The sequence below is a fragment of the Dipodomys merriami genome, unplaced genomic scaffold, assembly GCF_024711535.1.
Source record: "Dipodomys merriami isolate MVZ:Mamm:240054 unplaced genomic scaffold, mDipMer1.0.p SCAF_3, whole genome shotgun sequence".
Lineage (NCBI taxonomy): Eukaryota > Metazoa > Chordata > Mammalia > Rodentia > Heteromyidae > Dipodomys > Dipodomys merriami.
Genome location: NW_027204492.1, coordinates 89,782,135 through 89,797,722, shown reverse-complemented (window position 1 = coordinate 89,797,722; position 15,588 = coordinate 89,782,135).

The following is a 15,588-nucleotide window of genomic DNA, read 5'->3' as shown; positions in this document are numbered from 1 at the left end:
TCCATTGCAACAATGACATGTATAAGTCGTTATGTGGAAAAACAAACTTTACAACTTTGGTGGGAAGTGGGGAGGAGGATTGGGTGGGGGAGCGGGAGGAGGGTGGGAAGGGATGGGAAGGGGAAACAAAGGAGGTAGCTACAATGTTCTATAAGAAATGTACTCATTATCTTGCCCATGTAATTGTAACCCCTCGGTACAGTATTTTCACAATAAAAAAATGCCAAAAAAATCTGCAAAAACAGTAAGAAAGGTTTTCTTGTTAGATTTGTGACTCTGCCTCTATAAAATGAGACAGTTTTCTAATTGTAGTTCCAAAACATGAGACTAATTTGATTAACTAAAGGTAGAAATGGTGCTAAATATTTAGTAAAATTTGATCTTCAGATTTATGAATTAGATGATCATTAATCAGCTAACCAAATAAAGACATTCTTTTCAACATACAAAAACACTGTATAGGAAGTGCCATTGTGGCTCAAGCAGTAGAGCGCTCACCTTGAGCTGAAGAGCACAGGGACAGCTCCCAGGTCCAGAGTTCAAGCCCCATGACTGACAAAAAAAACAAAAACAAAAACAAACAACAACAACAAAAAAACAAGAACCCACTTCATATAACCAATAAGATGAGCTTCAAAGCTTAAGAAATTTTAATTTTTATAGTTCTTATTTTACAAATGAAACAGCAAAAGCCAACCTATGCAATGGGAGAAAGTATTTTTAAATCATATATCTAATAAAGATTTAATAACTAGGGCTGGGAAGATGGCTCAGTGGTAGAGCGCTTGCCTTGCATGCCTGAGGCCCTGGGTTCGATTCCTCAGCACCACATAAGCAAAAAGAAAAAAAGCCGGAGTGGCGCTGTGGCTCAAGTGGTAGAGCGCTAGCCTTGAGCTGAAGAGCTGAGGGACAGCGCCCAGGCCCAGAGTTCAGGCCCCATGTCCGGACCCAAAAAAAAAAAAAAAAGATTTAATAACTAAAATATATAAAGAAATCATCCTAAGTATAGAAAAACGGTCTGGCTGTACAATCAGGGCTAAAGCTTCCCTGCTATAGGGGATTTCTCACCATGGCCTTGACCAGTCCTGTACACAGCTCTTTAGATATCACATCACCATAACCTTGAGCCATTGCACATGCACTCTTTGAGAATCATGTCATGGCCCATTGGCCTTGGAAGACTTGCACATAAGCAAAAGACTATTGCATCCCATAGGTGTGCCCTGGAATGGATACCTAGTAATAGTGGTTAAGCAAGGATCCATGGAGAGCTGTGCAGGCTTCATGGAGTCTCTGATTGGTTCTGGGCATTGATATGTCCCACAGACTGTCCAATGATCTTGAGAGTTACATAGTTCTCTCCTAGAGACACTTTATTAACCTCTGCACAATGCACCCCTGGAAGTGCCCTCCTTTTGGACCTCTCCTGTCTAGCAGGAGATCTGTTTATCATTTTCTTCAATAAATCTTTGCCATTGTACTCCTCCCTCTGTGTTCGTAGACTTGTTCTTTGAGATCATAGAGACAAAAGGATCTGATCCAGGTGTTACAGTTTGTCAGTATCAATACAACTCAATAACAATAAATAAACAAATAAATAAATGATTTACATTAGACATTTTGCTTAACTAGGTAACACTAGAAATGAATGAAACAGACATTTTCTCAGAGAAGGCAGACACATGGAAAGAGTGCTACATCATTAATCATCAAAGAAATGAAAATCAAAATCATAATGAGATGTCACATTCTACTTGTTAGGATGTCTATTACCAGAAAGACACATGATAATAAGTTCTGGTGCTGATGTAGAGAAAGAAACTTTGTGCACTATTGGCAAGGGGGACTGTAAATTAGTACAGTCATCACAGAAAACAGTGTAGAGGTTCTCAAAAAATTACAAATAGTACTACAATATGACCCAGAATCCCCACTTCTGTCTATATCTCCAAAGGAAACAAAATCAATATATCAAAGAGACAGCCATGCGCCTATATCCATTGCAGGCACTGTTAAAATAGCCAGGAGGTGAAAATAATCTAAGGATCCATCAATGGATGAATGCATAAAGAAAATGTCATATGTATTCACAGTGGAAGACAACCCTACAACTGAAAGAATCCTGATATTTGCCATAGCATGAGTGAACCTTGAAGTCATGATTGTGAAACAAATCAAACACAAAAAGACACTGATTACATGACTTATTCATATATGGAACTTTTAAAAGTCAAAACTCAGCCATGTACCAGAGACTCATATATATATATATATATATATATATATATATATATATATATATATATTATATATATATATTATATATATATATATATATATGTCCCAAACTACTTAGGAAGTTGAGATGTGAGGATCTCAGTTCCAAACCGTATTTGGTGGACAAATCTGAGAGATTCTTAGTAGCCAGCAAAAAATCAAAAGCAGAGCTGTAGCTCAAGTGGTAGTGCACTAATCATGAGGGAAAAGGCCAAGTGAGAGCATGAGGACTTGAATTCAAGCCCAAGTACTGGCACACATTATAAAAACAGTGGCTGGTAGAGCACCATCCAATGAGTAAAAGCAAGTATTGAGTTTGAGTCCTCATCTTGGACAAGAAAGAAAGAACGAAAGAACGAAAGAACGAAAGAAAGAAAGAAAGGAAGGAAGGAAGGAAGGAAGGAAGGAAGGAAGGAAGGAGGGAGGGAGGGAGGGAGGGAGGGAAGGAGGGAGGGAGGAGGGAGGGAAGTAGGGAGGGAGGGAGGGAGGGAGGGAGGGAGGGTAGGAAGGAAGGAAGGAAGGAAGGAAGGAAGGAAGGAAGGAAGGAAGGAAGGAAGGAAGAAGAGAAAGAAAGAAAGAAAGAAAGAAAGAAAGAAAGAAAGAAAGAAAGAAAGAAAGAAAGAAAGAAAGAAAGAAAGAAAGAAAGAAAGAAAGAAAGAAAGAAAGGAAGGAAGAAAGAAAGAAAGAAAAAGAAAGAGGAAGGAAGGAAGGAAGGAAGGAAGGAAGGAAGGAAGGAAGGAAGGAAGGAAGGAAGGAAAAAACCAAACAAGCAAAAGTAGAAAAATACTTAGAAACAGAATAGTATGGTAGTTACTTGTACAGTCTTGGTACTTTTCTTGAGACACTTCTGTAAGTTAGAAATTACTTACAATTCTTTTGAAACTGTAAATGGTTGAAATGGAATCAAAAGCTATTTCTTAAAGATTCCTGTCTCTTTGGATCTAATCTTGCCTCTAACATGATCTTTTCGGATAATTTTTTTTGGTACCAGAAAAGAATTGCAGACATTAGAAGAATAGTAGCATGACTTGCCCAAGACTTTTTCTTACCAGATGATCTGAATGAAAATTGGTTTGACACTTAGCCTCTTTCAGTTTGTAAGTACTTCTATAATTATCACACACACACACACACACACACACACACACACACACACACGTCCTCACAAACATTGTGCAATTGTTCTAAGTGCCATATGGTGTTTGGGGGACCTATGTCAATTCCCACATGAGTGGAACCACCCATGTGAATAGACAAGGCATTGTTTTCCTTCCTGTGTAGAAAATCCCAATAACACCCAGGGCATCTCAATGTCACTGTGATGTAACCTGTCAGTCACTGGGTAACAAAGCACTGTCATTTGGAGATGGACTAGGAGAATGATAAAGCCTCAGGGAGTCATAATGTGTGAAAAGGAAAACAAGTAAGTCATAAAAGCTTGCTATAGTTGCTATGGTATGATGTGTTCTTTTCCATTCTTCTTTTTCAGAACTTTTTATGTGTGTAGGCAGGTCCTCAGGCTTGAAATCAGAACCTGGGTGCTGTCTCTGAGCCTCTTTGTGCTCGTCTAGTCTACCACTTGAGCCACAACTCCACTTCTGGCTTTTTGGTGGTTAATTGGAGATAAGAATCTCACAGAATTTCCTGCCCAGACTGGCTTCAAACTGAAATCCTCAGATCTCAGCCTCTTGAGTAGCTAGGATTACAGGTTTGAACCACCAGCGCCCAACTCCCAGTTCTTTCTTAAGTGAATAAATAAGGTTTGGGCTGGGAAGTTGGCTCAATGGTTGAGTGCTTGCCTCGCATGCATGAAACCCTGGGTTCAGCACCACATAAGCAGAAAAAAGCCAGAAGTGGCACTGTGGCTCAAGTGGTAGAGTGCTAACCTTGAGCTGAAGAGCTGAGGGACAGCACCCAGGCCTAGGGTTCAGCCCCTATGACCAATGAAAAAAATAAATTAATTAAAAATTAAAAATTTAAATAAATAAATAAATAAGGTTTTCCTGGAGAAAATGGTAACATAGAACAAATGGTTTGATATGGTGACAAAATCAGACTATGAACCAAAATCTTCACAAGCTCTAGTCAATGCACAAAAATGTAACATAAATCAGAATGCTGAGGATGTATATTCATGTTGAAAGCATTAATTTGGGCCACAGATTGCATTAGACCTGCCTCAAATAGACTAGGAAGTGAGCATTACCAAAAAACCTTGCTATGACACCCAAAACTCCAGAAATTTCTTGAATTAAGACCCCTCCAGGATGTGTTGATAGATGTGCACCCTGGCCCTGTGCCATGGGATGAGAATACAGCTAACCTCTGGAGGTCTTATCCACTTCCTTGATCCCGAGGACAAAACATTTGCTGTCTGTAACAGTAGACCATTAGCACCATCTAAAGGCTACACACCAAATATCTTGCCAGTGTGCACATTGCAAAAATTGCTCTTTGCTCTGACAACAGAATTCTTTGAGGGAACCAACCCTCTAAAAACAGTAAGCCAGTTTGGCATGCTTTGCATTGTGATGACTGTTTCTGGGGAAGTACATGCTGTGTGCAGCTTGTGCCTGTTTCAAAGAGGTCAGACAGTAGGTTGTGCCCATTGGGAGCTGTGCTGGCCTGATTTCTTGGTCAGTTGCCCTGTGGTTTTTCAGCTTAGGATATTCACTCTGCCAATAGATCTGTCTTAAACTTGGCCAGGAGTGCTAGAGTTGAGGGGCAATGGTGTGAAGGTTGGGGTGGGTATCAAACAGCCATTATTATTAGCTTGTGTGTGAGAGATTGGGGCTTCAATTCTGCCTTGCTCTGTGCTAGGTTTGTGATTTTCACCATTTTGCACCTCTCATCCATAATACAAGGAGCCTGTCCTGTTTGGACAGGAAAGTGACAGTGATGATCCTAATCTACCCAGGAAAATGATAGTGATGATCTAGCCTCTTGCCTTTATTTCTTGTCATTGCAAGGAATAAAAACACACTACTCCAGGCAGATCTCTATTGTAGAGAGCCCAAGCCTGGCCAGTTTCACCAAATACTTTGGCTTTAAGACAAAGGAAGAGTCTGGCTGAAATTTTCCTTAGGAAGGTTAGATGACCCCTAGTAATTAGCAGGAGTCACTGGAGTCCCTAGAAACTGGAATATTCCCCAAGGATCTTTTAGGTCTCTCTTTAAGACTGGGATGGATTTTGATTGACATAGGCCCTCTGATATAGTCATCCAGTCAGAAAGTGCCCTGTGTGAAGGTCAAAGCTAAGTAGCTTCAGAAAGGGAAGGTGTAGGAAGCAACAAAGAAAAAGAGAATCTCAAGCAAATCATGCCACCTCTCTAAGCCTCATTTTCCGGGTCTATCCATTGGGGTTAACGATGGAGTGGTTGAGAGGATGCACTTAGACACTGTGCACACTGTGTGCAATTTCATTCTAGATACAGGGGGTGATGATGTGAGTAATGTCATTGGATTCTCCTCTTATATCCATTTTCCTATTTGAAGCCACACAGTACACAAAGCAAGGCTAAATGCTCTCTTGCTTGTGAGCTCAGGCCCAAGAGATAGATTCCAAGTCTTAGACACAACAAAGCGACTTGCCAGCTTCCTCACACAGAGCCCAGGGCCTGGTCTTTGTCTTTTCAAACAGAGTCCAGGGCCTGGTCTTTGTCTTTTCAACTATTCTCTCTTCCTGCTGCTTCCTTTCACCTGCAGGGTGCTGCTTCTGTTTTTAACACCAGTGACTTTTGCTATGAGGGCATTTGAGATTTTCCTTTGATGACTTGAAACTAAGCAACTTAATTATGGATGAGTACTCTGCCTAAAAGCATGCATCTTTCTTTTTGTTCTTTAGATACCTCTGGCATTTTGCCAAGGCCCCATTACACAAAAGCAAATGGATGGCTGACCCGCCCACTAGCAAGCCAACCCCCAGCCCTCTGCTATCCATCTGCTGTTTCAGGCCTGTTTCAAAGGGAAGAAAACTGTTGTGGTATATGCCTGTAATCCCAGTATTGGAGGAGTGAGGCAGGAGGATCATGAGCTTCAGAACATCCTGTGCTACATAAAGAGACCATCTCAAAAAGGGAAAAAAAGTGGGGGGGGGGGGAGACTGAGAGACACGCTCCATAAAAAATCACTATATTCAAATGTTTAAATTTTTTTTCAAATGAGCTAGGTACTACTCAGGAGTCTGAGACCTGAAGGACTGTGGCTGGAAGCCACCCTGGGCAGAAAAGTCCATGAGACTCAAACTCCAATAAATCAGCAATAAGACAAACTAGAGGCATGATTCAAGTCATTAAGTACCAGCTATAAGCAAGCAAAGCTGAGCACAAGCAATCAGCTCTAAGTTCAGCACTAGTAGTACCCCCACCCTGCAAAAGAAAGAAAGAAAGAAAGAAAGAAAGAAAGAAAGAAAGAAAGAAAGAAAGAAAGAAAGAAAGAAAGAAAGAAAGAAAGAAAGAAAGAAAGAAAGAAAGAAAGAAAAAACAGAGAAAAGATGTAAGTTAATAGTGCTTACCTAGCATGCAAGAGGCCTTGGGTTGCTATACTATTCCTTACCTTGGGATATGCTCTTAGTCTCTCCATATTCTTAAATTTAGAATTGGGTTTGGGGCCTGCAGGTGTGATTTAAGATTGGAACTGAGGTTATAGCTCATCAGTAGACCTAGCCACACCTTCGGTTCAATTCTTAACATCACCAACCCCCAGAAAAGAAATTACCAGAAGATTTTCTTTCATAAGGGTTTTTCATCAGATCGCAGCTAGAACATACTTCTGAGCAGCTGACTAGCTCACACCTTTGAGAGGGTGAAGGGATTGCATATTTAAGAAAGTGCATAATGGGAAGAAATGAAATTCTTACACCTATATAAGAATAATTTCCCAGGAAAAGCATTTGCATATTTGATTGCTTTTCTTGTTTCAGTTGAAGACCTTAGGTACTGTGGAGGTAAACCCTTTTTTTCTGTTTTATAGTTTGGTTTTCTGTATGCGTGTGTGTGTGTGTGTGTGTGTGTGTGTGTGTGTGTGTGTGTGTGTTTGTGTGTGTGTGTGTGCCAGTCCTGGGGCTTGAGTTCTGGATCAGGCTACTGTCTCTGAGCTCTTCTGCTCAAGGCTAGCACTCTACCATTTAAGCCACAGATCCACTTCCCAAGGTGAACTCTTAAGATGGCTTCAGCCATTTTCTGTCATTGGAATGAGTGAAATCTGAAGGCAGACTATACAGCTAAAAATTAAGTTGCAAATACAGTGACAACAGGGGATATGCCATTGGGGAAAGAACATACAAAGGAAACAACAACAACAAAGAATAAAATCACATGGTAAATTTAAAACAATAACAATAAAGACAGAACTCTTGTGTCCATATCATGGGGTTCATTTCACTTAGCATCATTTTATATGGTCATATGTACATGGATTTTGAGCTTTTTAGCTCATCTGATGAGATTATCCTAATTATTGAAAATAAGGGAAACCATGGGTCCTAAATTTCTTTGGGACTGGGTTACTTCACTTAATTTTTCCATTTCCTGACAAATAGGGCAGTATTGTTCTTTCTGATGGAAGCATAGAATTCCATTATATATATATATATATATATATACATATATATACATATATGTATATATATATATATCACATTTTCTTGATCCACTCATCTACTGAGGGGCATCTGGGTTGGTTCCATATCTTAGCTATGATAAATAATGCTGCAATAAATATAGTTGTGCTGGTAGCTTTAGTATGTTTGTGATCATTTGGGTAAATGCCCAGGAGTGGGATTGCTGGGTCATAGAGGAGTTCTGAAACAAGGATACAGGATGACCCATTGCAACAAGGATACCCACAGAAAGTATATTGGAAACAAACTTTACAGCTACAGCAGGGGGGTTGGGGAGGATTGTGGGAGGTGTGGAGAGGGAAGGGATAGTGGGACAACAACAAGGAAGGGATAACAATGATCAACAAGTAATGTACTCATTGCCTTACTCATGTAACTGTAATCCCTCTGTACATTGTCTTTATAATAACAATAAGTAAATTTTTAAAAATTAAGTTACAAAAATACATTGAGCTCTGGGATTTTTTTCTATAAGTTTAGTGTTACAACCTTTACAAAATGATACTTTTATTATAGAGTAATATAACAAGAAATTTTAAGAATATATTTTTTTTCAAAAATAAATAGAGATAAGAATGATATTCTGCTTAACCAATGCTACATTTGAGAAGTTACAGCCTTTTGAAACTGTGAATGTGTAAATGGGAAAAATTGCTGTACACATCATATATTATGTCATTTAATCCTCGAAATAGTGTCAGGAAACCATATGCAGGTTATCATCATCCCTGTTTTTAAAATGTGACATCTGAGGCACACGGAAGCTAAATAACTTGCTTTAAGTCTCAAGGCTGAAACATATTAGAGTAACTCTGTATGTCTGTCAGCCAGCTCTTATACTGCCTGCTCTTAATAATACAACCAGGAGCACTGTAAAATGACAGGTAAGAATGGACAAATAACTTTACACAATGTTGGTTTCAGCACAGATGCAAAAAGAAAAAAGGGAAAAATCATTTCTGTGAGAAGAGTTGAGAGCACAGCATTGCCCAGCGACACAGAGGACCCCCAAACTTCTATTAACCCAGAGTTAACCACAGGGCGCCTTTGGCTCATGCCTGTAATTCTAGCTACTTAGGATGCTGTGATCTGAGGTTCATGGTTCAAAGCCAGACTGGGCAGGAAATTCCATGAGACTCTTATCTCCAATAAACTACCAGAAAATGGGAAGTAGCACTTTGGCTCAAGTGGTAGAGCACTAGCCTTGAGCTGAAGAGCTGAGGGACAGTGCCCAAGCTCTGACTGACAAAACAACAACAATAACAACAACAAAAAGTGGTAGTAGCTGGCTCACTGCTGTAATCCTAACTACTCAGGAGGCTGAGATCTGAGGATCAAGTTTCAAAAATCAGCCTCAGTAGAAAAGCCTGTGAGACACCCTTATCTCCAACTGATTAGCAAAAAACAGGAAGGGAAGGTGTGGCTCAATTGGCATAGCACCAATCTGGAGCAAAAAAGCCAAGCAAAAGCACAAAACCCAGAGTTCGACCCTCAAGACTGACACATTCAAACCCAAAAGGATTGAACTAACTGCCTTCTGTACTTCACTCAAACCAGAAACTCTTATTGTGGCTTCTCATAGCTTCTTCCAACAATGGCTACCTAAAAAGCCACGAATTGCAAATAGAGTAGCACCTAATAAGGGAAAGAGAAGGCAACTGTCCTAACGGAGGGGAAAACAATTGGATATATTAAGATTATGGGGGAAAAAACACTGCTAGAATAGACCAAAGACTGAAAAGAACATATTGTTTAAAATTCATTTAAAACCACAACCAAGGTTTAGAATGTCAGCAAACACAAGAAGAGAATGTCCTTATTTAAACTTAGTTTTGGAGCCCACATGTATGCACAGACACATTGTAATAATGATGACAACATTTGTTTTGGTGATTATTTTAAAGAAGATGAAGATCTCTGCGATTCAAAAGAAAGTTAATTAAAAAACAGTGAGTAGGAGCCATAGCACTTCCCAATACTATCTAGAAAGTGAAGGTGATAGGCACCTCCAGCAACGATGATTAAATGAGATAAATGAGGAAAAGTCACCATCAAACGACAATGACATGTTACACAAGTCAAACTGCTTCTAGGTGTCTATTTCTAAATCTTAATTTGTGTGTGGTGGGTTTGTGAAGAGTGGTTCCTGGGGCTTGAACTCAGGGCCTAGACACTGTCCCTGAGCCTCTTTGAACTCAAGGGCTAGCCCTCTACCACTTGGCCCATGGTACCACTTCTGGCTTTTTCTGAGTAGTTTATTGGAGATAAGAGTCCACAGACTTCCCTACCTGGTATGGCTTTGAACCGTGAACCTCAGATCTCAGCTTCTGGTAAATCTTAGTAATTTTTAAGAGTCACTTTGGAAGTGGCACTGTGGCTCAAGTGGTAGAGCACTGGCCTTGATCTGAAGAGCTCAAGGACATCAGCCAGGCTCAGAGTTCAAGCCCCATGACCCACACACACAAAAAAAGAATTCAATTGTTGGGCACTGGTGACTCACACCTGTAATCCTAGTTACTCAGGAGGCTGAGATCTAAGGACCATGGTTCAAAGCATCCCAGAGAGAGAAGTCCCTGTGAGACTCATCTCCAATTAACCACTCAAAAACTGGAAGTGGTGGTGTGGCTCAAAGTGTTAGGGCACTGGTCTTGAGCTGAAGAGCTCAGAGACAGAGCCCAGGCCCAGAGTTCAAGCCCCAGGACCGACAAAAAAAAAGTCACTAAAATTTTTACCTCATACATAATTTGACACTAGGATACTTTAGTTATTCAGAAGATTACCAAAATTATCAAATATTATAGGGTTTTAAACTCGCAAGCACAGCTTTGTTTCATATACAAATTTAGAATATGTTTATTTTCCTCAGTAATTAATGGCAGAATAGTATCTTTGATTCAGTCCTATTGGTTCAAGGCTGTGTATGGTCTCTGTGTCAATAGAGCTTTCTGCTTTCTGGAATCATTGCATGCAAATGAAAACCTGACATCAACACATGATGATTTAGCAGCCCTGTCTTTCTGTCTACATGCTTTAGACCAAAAGAATCATTAATGAAATCTAGATGTACTCCCATCAGTTGATGAATGGATTTTGAAGGAAATTATGTCATTTTCAGGAAAAGAAGGGAAGTAGAGATCACCATGTTAAATGAAATAAGCCAGTCCCAGAAAGACAGGCAACACATGCTTTCTCTCATGTATGGAATCTAGGCCTAAAACAAAATGACATAAATGTAAAAGGAGGGAATATTGGAGTGAACCAGTGGGAGGGGGAAGGTGATAATGGGTCAGATATTAAAATTAAAATTAAAGCTAAGTCCAGTAGGTCACTCTTGTAATCCTAGCTACTCAGGAGGCTTAGATCTGAAGATTGCAGTTCAAAGCCAGCCCAGGCAGAAAGGTCCATGAGAGTCATCTCCAATTAAGCACCAAAAAACCTGGAAGTGGAGCTGTGGATGAAGTGGTAGAGCACCAGCCTTTAGCGGAAAAAACAAAAAAAAGCCGAGGGACAGTGCCCATGCTCTGAATTAAAGCAAGTTTTTAAAAATTGTTTTGTTTTGGTCTTTCCTTTTTAGGTACTAGGGATCGAACCCGGAATGTTGTATTTGCAACTGCAACTTGCAAGCACTTTGCCATTGAGCTACATCCCAGTCCGTTTGTTTAAAGAAAATGTAAGTTTAGACGACTAGTAAAGAAACCATGGGGGCTGGGAAGGTGGCTCAGTAGTAGAGCGCTTGCCTTGCATGCCTGAGGCCCTGGGTTCGATTCCTCAGCATCACATAAGCAAAAAGAAAAAGCCGGAAGTGGCGCTGTGGCTCAAGTGGTAGAGTGCTAGCCTTGAGCTGAAGAGCTGAGGGACAGTGCCCAGGCCCAGAGTACAGGCCCCATGACTGGACCCAAAAACAACAACAACAACAAAAAAAAAAAAACCATGGACTTTAAAGGCAAAAGATGGACCCCAATTTCTTGTCTACAAAACTTTTATAATGATGATGCTAAAAGAAATGAACCCCAGCAGGGCTCACTCCTGTAATCCTAGCTATTCAGGAGGCTGAGATCTGAGGATCATGGTTCAAAGCCAGCCGGGGCAGGAAAGTCTGTGAGACTCTTATCTCCAATAAACCAATAGAAAACCAGAAGTGGTGCTGTGGCTCAAGTGGTAGAGCACTAGCTTTGAGCAAAAGAGCTCAGGGACAGTGCCCAGGTGCTGAGTTCAAGCCCCAGGACTGAAAAAGAAAAAGAAAAAGAACATATTCATTCCCCTTTTATAGGCCAAAGAGTTACGGATGGGTTTGTAGTGATGAGTATTTATGAGGGATCAGCACTCATGGAAGGCCACAGAGAGAAGTAAGGGTAGGTAGAAAGGAGACCCCAAACATAGATTTGGATCAAGGATCTTTCATCAGAGTCACTCCACTAGGCCAAGACATTCAGATATTTCACTCAAGGGTTCCAGTTGGCACTTCATTGGTCAAGATGACTTTCTGAAGCTGAGTCAATTCTTGAAGAGATGCATGGATGAGGCAGCAAACTTTTCCTTAAAGCAGAACCTGCTGATGCATTTCTATGTCCACCATCATTGTCCAATTGAAAATGTTCTGTTTACCACAAGAGAAGATGACATTGGTGTGTGAGAGCACAGAATGGCCTTAATCAAAGAGTCATTTTTTTTTCATTTTTCTTTTGACAGTGCTGAAGTTTCAACTCAGGATCTCACATTTGCTAGGCAGATGCTCTACCACTGGAGCCATGTGCCTAGCTCTTTTTTGCTTGGGTTATTTTTCAGATAAGTTCTCATATATTTTGCTTTGGCAACCATGATCCTTCTGTCTATACCTCTTGAATAGCTGGAATAACTGCTGTTAAGCTGACTGGCTCATTTGTTCAAATGAGGTCTCATTAACTTTTTGCCCAGAGTTGGCTTTGAACTGGGATCCTCCTCATTTCTGTATCCCAAGTAGTTAAGATTACAGGCATATTAGCACAAAGGACCATAGGTAATGAACTCCAATATACTGAAACAAGAGGTTCTTATTAGGCCCTGTATGTAGTGTGTTCTTTTCTACTGTTTGTTCTTTTCTATTTTTTTCATTTCTCTGGTTTTTGTACCTCGTTTTTAGCATATAAGATTATTCAATATGTGGAAGTGAAAGGGAATCACAGAAACAGAAGGACAAAGGATGAACCAAAGCAACATTGATACTCATTTGATACAATGTTGGATATGAACATTGCAAACTGCAGGGGAGGGTAGTAGGGAGGGGTAAGCAGGAGATAATGAGGGATGTGGTAAGAATAATTAAAAACAAATGTACTTATTGCCTAATGTGTAACTGTAATCCCCCTGCTCATCACCTTTTCAATAAAAATTGAAAAACTAAAAAAATGATTACAGGAATATACCACCACATCTGGCACAGTGAGATAGGATATTGCAAATCACATTTACCATGGACTTCAAAGAAAAGATCCATACTGTCATCATCTTATGGTAGAATAGACCAAAACATTTTATTAATATAGTGCAGACTTAGAGGAAGCAAGAGCTCTCTAACATTGATTTGTTGGCATATGATAGATATCCTTTTCTCATGAAATGCTGAACTTTTTCAGCAAGCCAGGCTGGGTACTTGCTTGTTCATGAAAATAGTCATTACTGAGTAAAACATTCTTCCTAAGAGTATAACCACACAGCCAAAGGCAAAATCTTCTCAGCTCCAAGCTTCTCTAAAGTTGTAGCTCCTGAAGTATCAGGAAGTCCTAAAGAGTCAGCAGAATGTGGATTTCTTTTCTGATATAAGCTTTCTGGTGAAGGACTCCCACTTCTACATTCTACCCCACACATTTGGCCTTCTATGTGTTTCAACAAGACTCAAGGATTTAACTGAAAGTAAATTCAGATCTTAATTTCTCCAAGATCATGAGATGAAGAACTCCACTTACTCAGATGTGCATGAAACTGCTCTGTCTAAGACAAAATAATGTTTTAGGGGTGATTAGCAAAAAACAGTTGAAAAGAAATTTAACCATTATTTCCTCAGGAGCAAGAAGGGTTGATTTGTCCTTCATTCTAAGCTTTTGTAAAAAACAATTCAGGAGTTTATTCAAAGAATTGTCCTGACAAGCCGGAATGTCAAAAAACCAGGATTTAAAAGTGAACCCTTTATCTTCCACTGCAATAGCAACTCATTATTATTAAATGTTATAAATTATGAGAGTAAGTTCAGTTTACAAGAGCCTTTTCTCTACCCTTATAAATTATTATGTAGATTTCAAAGATGTCAGCTACAAAGATTATAACATCTCAATTTCTCCTTTTTTCATGCAGACTAAATGAGAAAGACAAGAGAACATTCCTTAGGCATTCCAGGAATAGTATTTGTAACTGATCAATGTTTTCATTTGCTTCTTTCTCCATCCTTAGGGGTAAACACTAAAATAAGGCTAAATATGCTTAATTTTTTAAAAGATATATACAAATTCCATCGTAACTTAATATCCAATAATGTCTCAATTTTCTGAGTTCCCAGGGCTATTTTGAGGGTCTTTGGGGGAATATATAACTCTTTTTTTCCTTTTCTTTTCAGCTTTGACTTATCTCCCTACACTCTTTTCCAGCTCATTCTCCCTGTTCAGCAAGAGCCCCAAAGGACTCATGGCTATGGAGATCAGAAAGTTTAGACCATACTTCCAAATCTAAAATTAAGTGTGTGACTTTAGCTAGTTCCTGGATTTCTGCAGGATTCATTCATAGGAAAGGAAGAAGCTGAGTGCTTTCTAATTGTCTTTCCACTCCCACTGTCCTACACTCTCTAATGCTCTTGTTCATTTCCATGGGAGGGGAACTTTGACAAAAGACCATGTAATAGGATTTGATGGGGACATTTTCTATGGCTTCTAGATAATTTGGAAGTCATGAGTCATATAATTCTCCCTCCAGTAACAAATTCATAGGAAGGAAAGAAAATTGGTGTTTGGGAGGATATGTTACAGATTCTGAAAGCAAAGTGAGATTTCAAAGTTGAGACATTTTAAGGCTTAAATCAGCAACATGAAAGAATACTCATGAGAAACCATTAGTACTTTTGTTATCAGTTAGGAACTGTAACCAGTTAGCCTAGCATAGAGAAATCCCTGCATTTGGGAGATGATAATAGAAGATAGTGAATTTGAGGTCAGTTTGAGCTACTTAGGGAAACTCCCAAAATGAAACAAGAGAAGTATAACCATTTAATCTTCTGTACTAAATTTAGTTCTTTATGACAAAATTTCCTTTCATAAAATGGTCTAAATAGCTATTTCTTAGTTGTTTGCAAAAGAGGGTAAATCTCCAGTTTAATGGGCTGGTTGGTTCTATCACCATGAAGGTTAAAATCAAGGTCAAGGTTTTGTTTCAAAGCCACAAGTACAAATTTAACCCTGCTGGCATTCTAAAAACTGTGGAAGTGGGACCAATGAGTGTGCAAAACCATCATCGCTACAGGGAAAAAACAATTCACAGGTTGACTGGGCTAACAGTGGGGACACTGTCTTCTCTGGTTATTCAGGACAGCATGGTATCAAGGTTGCCCTGGAAACTGAGTTTCCAAGTCGAGGTTTGGTATGGAGATGCCTATAGTGAGCATAGCAGTAGGCTAGTGTCAGGAATATGTTGGACCTAGAGCACTGGACTGTTGATGACACACAAGTCAT